Below are 13,181 nucleotides of genomic sequence, written 5' to 3'. Positions count from 1 at the left end.
CCATGGTAAAAATACCAGTGAAGAATTTTATTTTTTTAACTTTTATCCCTACTTCTGACTGTTCCTCATTCCTTACTAGAAATAGCCCAAATAAACTCTCTCATTGACTTAGGTTGTCCCCTCCACTCCATAACCAGAGACTGAAGACAAATGTCCTTGATATATTCTCTGGGCCCTCTGGAGGGACATTTCGTTGTGAACAGATGACATATCCTTGTAGTTACAGAGTCGTGTTATGAAGAACAAGGAGTTAGATTAAACAGCCCTGATCTTTCCTCTCAACACCCATCCATAAACAGAAAGGTAGTTTGATTTTGATAAGCTTCCCCCTTTATAAGTTGTGGTGTATTCCCCACCTCCCAGTTTTAGTGTAATCCAGTTACTATTAATAATCCCACAGCAAACTCAAGACAATGCAAATTTGGAGGGTTAGTTTATTTGCACACACTTGAAACCTAGGACGAGGGGTTGTGACATACCCAACTGTGTACTCATACAGTAAAAAGAGATAGAAAAGGAAAGATTTACAAGGCAAAATCCATAGAGAACAGAATTATTGTTTCGCATCTGCCTAGAGTTCAGAATCAAACCCAATGGTGTATTCCTTCACAGAGGTCAGCAGGCTGAACTGATGCTGGCTAATTAGATTTCCAGCAGAGTTGACTTCCACAATGAGATAGACATGCAGAGATGAATTTGTCTTGTATGCAATGGTACAGAAGTTCCAGTTGAAACAATATAGATGGACACCTAGACAAAGTCCCTTTTCTGTTCTGCTGCTCAGTAAATGGAGAAATGGTGGACTGAGCTTTGCAGCTCCACAAGGCAATATGACTAGATTCATCAGCCAAAGTGGGGGTTGAGGAGGAGAGTATATATCACATGACAAATGGTGCATATCCTTTTGTCTGGGTCCTTTGTTCTAGTAGATGATTTAGCTAGAATGCCAGTTTAGCCAGTTGGCCAAATCTGTGGTCTCTTTGAATTTTGTTTCTGCAGCGCTGAGGGAATTGTTGGGGTCTTCAGAGATAACGAGGTTTAAAATTCTTCAATACTGCCAAATAACCCCTTTTATTCAGGGTCACAGCTAGACATAGCTTCAGCCATTTTGTTGTTTATTATTTTAAATTTTAGAAATTAACCATGAGAATGTATATATACCATAAAAATATATGGTGTGAAGTCTTAGTCCATTAGAGCAGTTACAAACAATATTCCATCCTCTTAACTATAATACAACTTAACATAAACATTCATATCAAAATATTTCCACCCATTTCCAAGGATACTAAAGCCATTCACAATACAAAAGCAAGGATGTACTGCTGAAGCTTTATAAGGCTCTGGTCAGACTACTAGATTATTGTGAGCAGTTTTGGATCCTGTATCTAAGGAATGATATGGAGTTGCCAGCGTTGGACTGGGGTAGGCACAGTGCTACCAAATAAACCTGTTGGACCTTAACCTGGTATTGTGAGACTATTGACTGTATCTAAGGAAGGATGTGCTGGTTTTGTAGAGGGTCCAGAGGAGGTCCACGAGATCAATCCTGGGAATGAAAGGCTTGACATATGAGGAGCGTTTGTTGATTCTGGATCTGTACTCGATGGAGTTTAGAAGGATGAGGGGGACTTCATTGAAACTTACAGAATAATGAAAGGCCTGGAAAGAGTGAACATGGGAAAGATGTTTCCACTAATAGGCAAGACTAGGATCCGAGGGCAAAGTCTCTGAATAAAGGGACGACCCCTTAGAACCAAGATGAAGAAGAATTTATTTGGCCAGAGGGTGGTGAATATGTGGAATTCATTGCCACAGAAGGTTGTGGAGGCCAGGTCATTGCGTGTATTTAAGACAGAGATAGATTTTTGATTGGTGAGGGGATCAAAGGTTCCCGGGAAAAGGCGGGAGAATAGAGTTGAGAAACTTATCAGCCATGATCAAATGGCTGAGCAGGCTCGATGGGCCAAATGGTCTAATTCTATATCTTATGGTTTAACAACAAATATTAGCAACACTGTATAGCATGTTCCTGTTCTGTCCAAGACTGCAATAAACTACAAAGGGTCGTGAATGAAGCCCAGCCCTTCACACAAACCAGCCTCCCATCCATTCTGTCTACATTTGCCGCTGCCTTGGAAAGGCAGCCAGCATAATCAAGGACCCTACCGTCGGGAAAAGATACCAAAGCCTGAGGACACATACCAAACCCCCAACTCAAGAACATCTTATAAGACCATAAGACTCTGTTTTGCTATGGCTGATACTTTTCTCATCCCCATTCCCCTGCCTTTTCCCCATAACCCCTGATCCCCTTATTAATCAAGAAACCTATCCATCTCTGTCTTAAAGACACTCAGTGGCCTGCCCTCCACAGCCTTCTGCAGCCAAGAGTTCCACAGATTTTTGGCTGAAGAAATTCCTCCTCATCTCTGTTTTAAAGGATCATCCCTTTAGCCTCAGGTTGTGCCCCCTGGTTCGAGTTTTTCCTGCTAATGGAAACATCCTCCCCACATCCACTCTATCCAGGCCTCGCAGTATCCTGTAAGTTTCAAAAACAGCCCTCCACCTCATCCTTCTAAACTCCAATAAGTACAGACCTAGATTCTCAACCGTTCCTCATACGACAAGCTCTTCATTCCAGGGATCATTCTTATGAATCTCCTCTGGACCCTTTCCAAAGCCAGCACATCCTTCCTTAGATATGGGGCCCAAAACTGCTCACAATACTCCAAATGGAGTCTGACCAGAGCCTTACACAGCTTCAGAAGTACATCCCTGCTTTTGTATTCTGGCCCTCTCGACAAGAACGCTAACATTGCATTTGCCTTCCTAATTGCTGATTGAACCTGCATGTTAATCTTAAGAGAATCTTGAACAGTGACTTCTAATTCCCTTTGTGTTTCTGATTTCCTAAGCATTTTCCCATTTAGAAAATAGTCCATGCCTCCATTCCGTCTTCCAAAGTGCATAACCTCACACTTTTCCACATTGTATTCCATCTGCCACTTCTTTGCCCACTCTCCTAACCTGTCCAAGTCCTTCTGCAGCCCTACTCCTGCTTCCTCTACATATCATCTGCAAACTTAGCAACATTGCCTTCAATTCCTTCCTTCAAAGATTATTGTCTTTTTTATATGCCTTTTCTATCTCCTGATTTGTCTTCTGCTCCACATAGAGTCATAGAGGTTTACAGTATGCCGTCCTTTTTTTTAAAACCCCAAAGCTAGTTGCATTTGCCCGCATTTGACCCATATCCCTTTCTACCCGTCTTACCCATATATCTGTTTAAATGCTTTTTAAAAGACAAAATTGTACCCAACTCTACTGCTACCTCTGGCAGCTTGTTTCAAACACTCACCACCCTCTGTGTGAAAAAATTGTCCATCTGCACCCTTTGTATCTCTCCCCTCTCACCTTAAACCTATGCCCTCTAGTTTTAGACTCCCCTACTTCTGGGAAGAGATATTGACTATCTAACTGATCTGTGCCCCTCATTATTTTATAGACATGTATAAGATCATCCCTCAGCTTCAAAAAAGTTTAAAAAGCGCTCAAAACAATTAATATTACTGCAGGCTGACATAAAACCGAAATATTCGTGGTATAATCAAAATCTTACAGGCATTTGAAAAGGGTAATAAAAGATCATTAAAGCTATTAAACCCTGGCTATCCAGGATTGCCAAGCTTCTGATATTATCCTGGAGCCTCCAGAAATTAAATACTTATCTCTAGAATGGGCAACATGGTAGCACAGTAGTGCTGCTTCACAACTCCAGCGACATGGGCTTGAATCCCAGCTGGGGTCACTGTCTGTGTGGAGTTTGCAAATTCTCCTTGTGTTTGCGTGGGTTTCCTCTGAGTGTTCCGATTTCCTCCCACAGGAAAGATGTGTGGGTTAGATTGATTGGCCATTCTAAAAATTGCCCCTGAGTGTCCAGGGATGCATAGAGGGATTAGTGGGTATAATATGTAGGGATATGGGGGTAGCGCATGGGTGGGATTGTGCAGACTTGATGGGCCGAAGGACCTCTTTCTGCACTGTAGGGTTCTATGATTCTATGATAAGGGCAACCTTTAACCCCATCCAGTTATGCTGCAAACATGTGCATCATTTCTTCACCATTTAGCAATACAAATGCCTTGGGAAAAGGAAGAGTTGGGACAGGATTTTATATCAGTGTATTTTTTAGTCCCCTGTAGCCAATGGAGTTTTGACTGCTTCACTTATTTTGCAGTCCTGCCCCTAGCCATGACAGAGCCATGAAATTCTGCCCATGTCCCGATTGAAGAAAAACTCTGGAAAATTATTCCTGATTCCTGAAGGCAAGAGTTTGCAACCTGCAGCTCCAGAGCCGCATGCTGCTCATATCACTCCTATCTTGATCGGTCAAACCTATTTTGATGGATAATTAAATGATTTGTTTTGTTTTATTAACTTTATTAACATTGTACCCATGGGGAAGTATCAATTAACAACTGCATTGTGAGTGGCAAGATGTTTCAATAAACATTGGGTTTGCTGCTTAAGGATTTTCAGTGTGATAAAACATTCCAATACATTTCAAATCAAGGTCTAGAGTTGATGAGCAGGGTGTTGAATAAGTTGAATAAGAATAAGAACAAATCATGAAAATTATAAGAAATTGAAGTTTTAATTGCATTTATTGATTGAAATCCATGTTGAATTGTTGATGTGCAAACTGACCTGTATGCAGATGAGCAATAGGCACCCAAGGCTGATGGGTAGATCTCTGTCATCTCAGTGGGCTGCAAGATTGAAATTGCATAAGTTCAATAACCATGACCCTGAAAATTTCATAAGTTATAGAAAATGCTTAAACATTCACATATTAATAGACTATCAACTTCAAACACTAGAAACAAAAGAAATGTTTATGTTTTAATCCGGCACTGACGAAGCACACTGCCTTCAATCAACACGTATCTCACTTCATGTGCCTTTGCTTCACATGCATGTCGCTTTAATCATACCAGTCGGAAAAAAAACTACGCAGACAGAAACCAGTGGAATCTAGCAATCCTGTGCATGGGCAACAGTCAACAAAGTGTCTCTTGGACTGCACTCAGAACCCAAATAGGCCACATGTGGCCCCCATGCTGCCATTTGCCTATCATTGATGTAGCTTCATTGTCTTTTGGAAGTTGGAAGATGCGTAACCTTCAATTCCACATTTAGCCACCAGGGAGTGCTCTGCTCTCATTTCTCTGATCCTTGCAGTGGGTAATATTACAGAAAATTCCTACTGCAGCCTGAAGACTTGGCTGCAGCAACAGAAGTGTTGCAAGACATCTGAGTGGTTACCAAGTGCTGCATTAATCCAGACCTGCCATGTTGCCTGTTGAGCATCTCATTCATGACTATTCCAAACCCCAATATGAGAAGGACATGCATTTTGTAGCATCTTTCACATTCACCCAAACCACTTCAGATCCAATAAATTATGATTAAATTGTAAACCAGTTGTAATTTAGGAAAACACAGCTGCCAATTTGTACACAATGTCCCATTGATGGCAGTAATTTTATAGCTTGGTGTGGTTCCTGTTCTGTCCAAGACTGCAATAAACAAGCAAAGGATAATGGATGAAGCCCAATCCATCACACAAACCAGCCTCCCATCCATTAACTCTGTCTACACTTTCCGCTGCCTCGGAAAAGCAGCCAGCACAGTCATGGATTCCATGCACCCTGAACTTACTCTCTTCCACCTTCTTCCATCAGAAAAAGATTTAAAGTTCTAAGGACATGTACCAACCAACTCACAAACAGCTTCTTCCCTGCTGCCATCAGACTTTTGAATGTCCTACCTTGCACTAAGTTGATCTTTCTCTACAACTAGCTATGACTGTAACACATTCTGCACTCTCTCCTTTCCTTCCCTAGGTATGGTATGTTTTGCTTGTTTAACATGCAAGAAACAATATTTTTCATTGTATACTAAGACATGTGACAATAATAAATCAAATCACATAATCAGAAAATGACTATTTTGGTGATGTTTGTTGAAGGATAAATGTTGACCAGGGCACTGGAATATATCCTTACTTGTCTTTGAATGCTGTAATGGGATATTTTACATCCACCTGTACAATCTTGGATGGTTGTCGTGCAACTGTTGGAACAGATCACAGCCATTCATAACTATTTTAAAAATATCTCTCCACACTACATCTGTACTTCTGCAATAGATGAAGCTATAGCTGCAAAGTTATAACCTCAGTGTCGGTCTACAAATGTGGTACGGGAGTGCACTTCACTGATGCCCTCTCCAGAGCCTCCGTACCCACTACAGATCAGGCAGATCATGAGGAAGATATGGACATCATGACAGTAAAGGTACAGTCCTCTTGTTGAATTCAGGACGCAAAGGCACTTTGCCAGTGGACATCACGTGCAGATATTTGCATGCTGTCATCATAAGACCTCAAGGGAGCTTCCCCACGAGCTCTGCACATTCTTCGCTCTCAGAGATGAACTAATCCTACAGAATGAACTAATACTGCTAGCAATTTGTCATCCCTATTATTCTTCAGAGGTACTATATCCAACAACATCACCAAGGGCACCAGGTGTTTGAAGCAACCAGACACAGGGCCAAGGAATCACTGTATTAGCCCTCCATGTATGAAGACATGGAAAGGGAAGTTTCCAGATGGCAGACTGAATTGTGCACGTCCTAAAACAGCACACTAAGCAAAAAACATTAGAGCTTTTTCCAGTGCTAAATGCCAGCTTTCTCAAGATCAACCCTCTTCGCCTTAAGCAAGGCCAGCACAATGTAAATACTATCTAAACAAATGGAATAACAACTTTAAATTCTTTGACCATGTTTAATGTATTTTTATTCAGTATTTAGAAAGTAATGAAGTAAATGTCAGAAGTGTTTGTAAGCACATCAAGTTAGACAGAGATGCAATCATGTGATTGATTGGGCCTCCTTGGCTGTCAAGAAGTTCTGCTTAACCTGAATCTGAAGGCGGCTCTCCTGGAATTTGACTCATTGTGAGTTTACTGTCATGGAAAAGCAACTTCAGAATTTGAACTGTTGAAGAAAAGTTTGTCATCCTCCCAGAAGAAAAAACCTTGTCCAAAAGTTTCTTTCTCAGTTAATTGCATAGAATTTATTACTTTCTTAAATAAAAATCCCTCACCCAATGATCCTGGGATTAAGAGCCCCATTATCTACAACGTGAACTAACTAGTCTGTGCAAGCATTTGGTTCATAAAGGCTTTCCAACTTGGTGACAGCTCCTCAACTCACTGCCCAACACTTTTTATACTTATGCCAGTTGAAACTTTGCAAGAAACTTTTGGAGAAGGTAGTTTGGGCACAATTCTTTGGCAGACATATTTGTTCCATTATGAAATGTTGTAGCTGACACTTTTATTGCTCTTGTTGCTGGCACTGTCGCTACATTCTCATTGGCATCCTACTCTCTTACCCTGTCATAGTTTTGCTATCTTGATCTTCATTTTGAAGCATTGGAAGACTTATAAAAGAAGGTTTTGAACCTTCATCAATGCTCCTGCTGCTTACTGGAAAGGCATCATGAAAAATTGCCCATGTGTTGGCAGCTATAGTGTGGGACACGTGCACATGCGCAAACACTTCTGATGTCATTCCAGTTGGCAGCAAGCGTTATGGTGATACTAGATTGAAGGTGAAATTTTATTAAAACTTGTTTTCAGGCTGGGCAGACCACATTTTGTAATTTCATGGAGACTAGCAACAGAAAAACTTTGTACTGTCTCCTCCTTACAATGATTTGAAGATGTATCCCATCCCAGAACTCACTGAAGACTGGCTGCATGTTTAACCGGGGAATAAGAATGGTGCACGTCTAGCCTGCACTTAATGACAAGCTGCACTCATTCTACAAAAGAGACTACAAAATGTCTGTTGAAGACTTGGATAAAAGTGAAACAATGGACAAGAGGATATCAGATGTGACACCAGAGGTGTTAGTGTGGGAGGTCAAAAGGAAAGATGCCATTGTTCTTTAGAGGGCCAGGAGGTCCTTATGGTACACCCTGAGTACTGTTTGGGAGCAGATGGCCATGGACATCAATGACTCATGCCAAACAGAAGGACCATAAGAACTACGAGCAGGAGTAGGAAATTCAGCCCCTTGAGTCTGCTTCACCATTTAATATGACCAAGGCTGATCTAATCTTGGCCTCAACTCCACTTTCCTGCCCATTCACCATAGCCCTTCAAACCATTATTAATTAAAAATCTGTCTGCCTCTTCCTTAAATTTACTCTATCCCGGCATCCACCACACTCTGGGGTAGTGAATTTCACAGAATTATGATTGTTTGAGAAAAGTCATTTCTTCTCATCTTTGCTTTAAATTTGCCACCCCTTATCCTAAAACTATGTCTTCTCCACACCTGCTTCTCCATCCCCTTATCATCTTGTAGACCTTAATTAGATCTCCTCTAGTTCTGCTGAACTCCAGGGAGCATAGGCCTAAACAGCTGAATCTCTCCGCAAGACAAACCACTCATCTCTGGAATCAATCTAGTGAATTTCTTCTGAGCCACCTCCGATGCAACTACAACCTCCTCAAGGGAACCAAAACTGGACACAATACTCTAAGTGCGGTACATGAGCAGTAACGCTTCACTACTTTTATATTCTGTTCTTTTGCAATAAATGTCAAGATTCCATTTCCCTTTCTTACTACCTGCTGTGCCTGCAAACTAGTTTCCTATGATGCATGCACAAGGACACCCAGATCCTTCTGCACCAAAACACTCCAAAATTTCTCTCCATTGGATAATAATTTGCCTTTATATTTTTCCTACCAAAATCAGTTAATCTATCCATATCCATTTGTAAACTTCTTATTTCATTATCGCAACTTACCATCCCACCTATTGTGGCTATGATATCTACTATCCCTGCATCCAAATCATTAATTATAGATTGTAAACAGTTGGAGCCCGAGGACCAAGCCTTGTAGCACCCCACTAGTTACATCTTGCCAGCCAAAAAAATCAATTAATCCTGACCCTTTGCTTTCTGCTGGTTAGACAACCCTCTAGCAAAACTAATATATTTCCTCTAATCCCAAGTGAACTAACCTTGTGTATTAACTTTTTGTGTGGCACCTAATCAAATGCCTTCTGAAAATCCAGATATACTACATCTATAGCATCACCATTATCCACTTTGCTTGTTGCATCTTTGAAGAACACAAGTATATTAATCAATCATGACTTACCCTCGCCCTGAGCATGCAGACAATCGCCTGGAGAGACAAGGATATGCCACCTGGGATACTTTCTGTACCACACCTCCCCTTGATGTACCTGTTGAGGTACATCAAGGGGAGGTGGGAACATACAAGGAAAAAGGCAGGGGGAGCACTGCAGAGTTCACCCAGTGTGAGGAGCTGTGTTAACACCTGCCAAGCTCCCTTGATTGGGGCAATAGGTGCCAGACTAGCTGCTTGATACTGTTAGTGGGGCCTGGGAAGGAATGTCCATAATAAATAATGGAGCCAGTCCAGCAGACAGACGGCAGGTTAACCAGTGTGACATTCGTGGGGTTGGGACTCAACCTCATATGCAATCCCTCAGGGGTCATTCAGTGGCCAGACGGAATGCACACAACATGAGCCTCACACTAGCAGTGACCCCCTCTGACCTGTGGATCCCCCAGACATGCCCGAGGTCCCCACCCCATTCCACATTCCAGAGATTGGTGCTCAGTAGTACTCACCTCCTGCGTCACTGCTGTTCCTGAGCCACACTCTTAAAGACCTATGTTAATTTGTGCTGGCATGACATCACACCATAGAAATGGGAAGCCTCTGGGAGAGGGGACCATTACGTGCTGAGCTCCCTAATGATAGTAAAATTCAGTCAATCTCTCCTTTCCTTCTCTATGTATGGCATGTTTTGTCTGTGTTGCGCACAGGAACAATACTTTTCACTGTATGCTACTATGTGTGACATTAATAAATCAAATCAATCTCACACTAATAAGCTTTGCGTACTTTCTGGGTGTGATGCAGTTTGTACCACTTGAAATGGGTGGGAAGTTTGCAAACTGATGTAAATTGGATTTTTAAATTCACACGCAATTTTCCCAGCTCGCTGCCAATTGCGCCAGGCACAGCCAGGTGATAAAATTCCACCCAAAATAGATTTATGCTTCCTACTTATTTGACACCTTCATAAATCTCTTCCTTTTATCTAATACAATCTTTAACTTCTCTTGTTAGCCACAACTGAGTCACTTCTCCTTTGCATTTTTGTGCCTCCTGTAAACTTTATATTAATTCTTTAAATGCTAAATTCTTTAAAATGCCTGTCTACTTTTAATGTAGTTTCCCAATCTACCACAGCCTACTTGTCTCTCATACATTCATAGTTTCCTTTGTTTAGATTTATGACCCTAGTTTTGGATCGAACTACATCATTTTCAAACTTAATATAAAATACTATCATATTAGAGTCACTCTCTCCCAGTTCTTGCGGGTCGAACCAAGTAAACAAACTTAAATTATGTTCGGACAAAGAAAAACGGGGCGGCTCCCCAAAAGGAGGGGGAACGGCCTGAACGGAAACAAAAGTACAAAGGAAACTTAAGACGAGTCAAATCAAAATGTGATTATCGGGGTCTATAAGGCACCTCAGCCCCTGTGGTGCCCAACGGGCACTCTCCCCTATAGGCTTCTTTACAATGAAATGATTAATTAGTCCTTTCTCATTGCATAACATTAGATCTAAAATAAACCATTTCCTAGTTGATCCCTTAACATACTGTCCTTGAAAACCATCTCATACATTCCAGGAATTCAAAATCCACAGTATTAATGTTAGATTAGATTTGATTTATTATTGTCACATTTATTTATAGTGAAAACTATTTGTTTCTTGTGTGCTGTACATACAAAGCGTATATAGAGAAGGAAACGAGAGAATGCAGAATGTAGTGCGATAGTCATAATTACGTTAAAGATCAACTTAATGCAAGGTAAGTCCATTCAAAAGTTTGAAGGCAGCAGGGAAATTCTTGAGTCGGTTGGTACGTGACTTCAGACATTTGTATCTTTTTCCCAATGGAAGAAGGTGGAACAAAGAATGTTTGGGATGCGTGGGGTCCTTAATCATGCTGGCTGCTTTGCCGAGGCAGCAGGAAGTGTGGACAGAGTCAATGGATGAGAGGCTGGTTTGTGTGATGGATTGGCTTACATTCACGGCCTTTTGTAGTCCCTTGTAGTCTTGAGCAGAGCAGGAGCCATACCAAACTGTGATACAATCAGAAAGAACACTTTCTATTGTGCATCTGTAAAAGTTGGTGAGAGTTGTAGCTGACATGCCAAATTTCCTTAGTCTTCTGACAAAGTAAAGGAGTTGGTGTGGCTAGCCTGGGCTCTAGCTTGGTCCGGTACTATCTTTTGGCATCTTTGATGGATCTCCTTTGGTTGTATCTGACTTTCTTGTATAGATCAGTGTTGCCTGACTTGAACGCCTCAAACCTGGACTTCAGCATGTAGCGGATATCCCTGTTCATCCATGGTTTCTGGTTGGGGAACACACGGATTTATTTTTTTGGTATACAGTCTTCTACAAGCTTACTAATTAATTCAGTTTCTGTAATGGCGTACTCGTTCAGACTAGTTGCAGAGTTTTTAAATACTGACCAGCCCACTAACTCCAAGCAGTCCTGTAGGAGATCATCTGATTCCTCAGACCAACATTGTACGACTTTCTTTGATGGATTCTTCCGCTTCAGTTTTTGCTTGTAAGCCGGGAGCAGGAGCACAGCCTTCTGGTCTGATTTGCTGAAGTGTGGGTGGGCAATAGAGTGATTGACATGTTTGATATTTGTGTAGCAGTGGTGTAGGATGTTTGGGCCTCTGGTGGAGCAGGAGATGCGTCGGTAGTAACTTGATAGGATACTCTTGAGCTTGGTCTGATTGAAGTCCCCGGCCACAATGAACAAGGCCTCAGAATGTTTTGTCTCAAGGCTATTCGTAGTGGTGTATATTTCGTTCAGCGTGATCTTCATGTCCCCATGGGGTGGGATGTAAACTGCGATCAGGATAATGGAGGTGCCAGGCGCTGTGAAGCAGCAGTGAAGCTATCGTGCCAGGCGCTGTGAAGCACTGTGCTATGGTGCCGCCTGATACCTGAAGGAACAGGTATTTCTACAGTCATAGATGTGAATCCAGGATGGTATATTGCCTTTTATTTATTCTTTCACAAGACTTGGACAGATCTGGTTAGGCTAGCAATTTCATTGCCCATCCTTAATTGCCCTGGAAAAGGTAGTTGTGAGCTTCCCTCTTGAACTGCTATTGTTCATGTGATGTATATATACCCATAGTACTGTTTGGGAGGATGTTCCATGATTTTGACCCAATGACAGTGAAGGAACTGTGATATAGTTCCCAGTCAGAATGGTATGTGGCTTGGGGCTGAACTTGCAGATGGTAATGTTCCCATGCATCTGCCTTTGTCCTTCTGTGTGGGAACTGGAAATAAGTCTGCGGGACCTTTGTTGCATTCCCTCTACGGCAGTAATATCCTTCCTAAGATAATGGAATCAAAACTGCACACAGCAAGTATGCCTGGTAAATAAATAAATGGTTTAACTTTCCCCTAACTATTGAATCCTTTACCACCATGCTCTTCCACTCTTCTTCCTCTCCTCCTCAGTGCCATAGATTTGGCTGTGGCTGCAATCCTGTGGGGAACCATTGTCTTTACCAGTATCCAAAATACAAAACTGGCTAGTGAGTGAGAGAGATGGACTCAGAGGACTCCTTTACTAGCCTGGTCCTCCTATACTGTCTGGCGTCACCCTCCTCCTCCCTGCTTGTATTCTGTTAACCTGTCGTGTGACAACATTCCTAAGCCTAGTCTGCACAGTTTTCAGCCTTGCAGAGACATCACAGTGACTCCAGCTACTGCTTCAATTCTAAAACCTGGAGCTCAAGTTTGGTGACAATTCCTGCACACGTGGTTGTCTAAACCATGGGAAGCATCCACAATTCTCCATGTCACAGTTCCATGTGGCCAAGCTGCTCTGCCATGTCTTAACTTTGATGTGGAGATGCCAGTGTTGGACTGGGGTGAACACAATAAGAAGTCTCACAACACCAGATTAAATTCCAACAGGTTTAGTTGGTAGCAT

At 41.9% G+C, this 13,181-nt stretch overlaps 1 protein-coding gene across 1 annotated transcript in view; it reads left to right on the top strand.

Moving 5' to 3' along the window:
* The first annotated feature begins 12,051 nt into the window (after positions 1-12,051).
* cab39l (calcium binding protein 39-like) overlaps positions 12,052-13,181 on the top strand; it is a 78,340-nt gene continuing 77,210 nt past the window's right edge. The window contains exon 1 of the mRNA XM_080204240.1: positions 12,052-12,220. The gene's annotated coding sequence lies outside the window, so the exon portion shown is untranslated. The remainder of the gene's footprint in view (positions 12,221-13,181) is intronic.

The sequence above is a fragment of the Carcharhinus amblyrhynchos genome, chromosome 15, assembly GCF_965287045.1.
Source record: "Carcharhinus amblyrhynchos chromosome 15, sCarAmb.v2.hapA, whole genome shotgun sequence".
NCBI classification, from domain to species: domain Eukaryota; kingdom Metazoa; phylum Chordata; class Chondrichthyes; order Carcharhiniformes; family Carcharhinidae; genus Carcharhinus; species Carcharhinus amblyrhynchos.
Note: the sequence above shows the minus strand (reverse complement) of the source record. Positions and strands in the feature narration are given on the sequence as shown.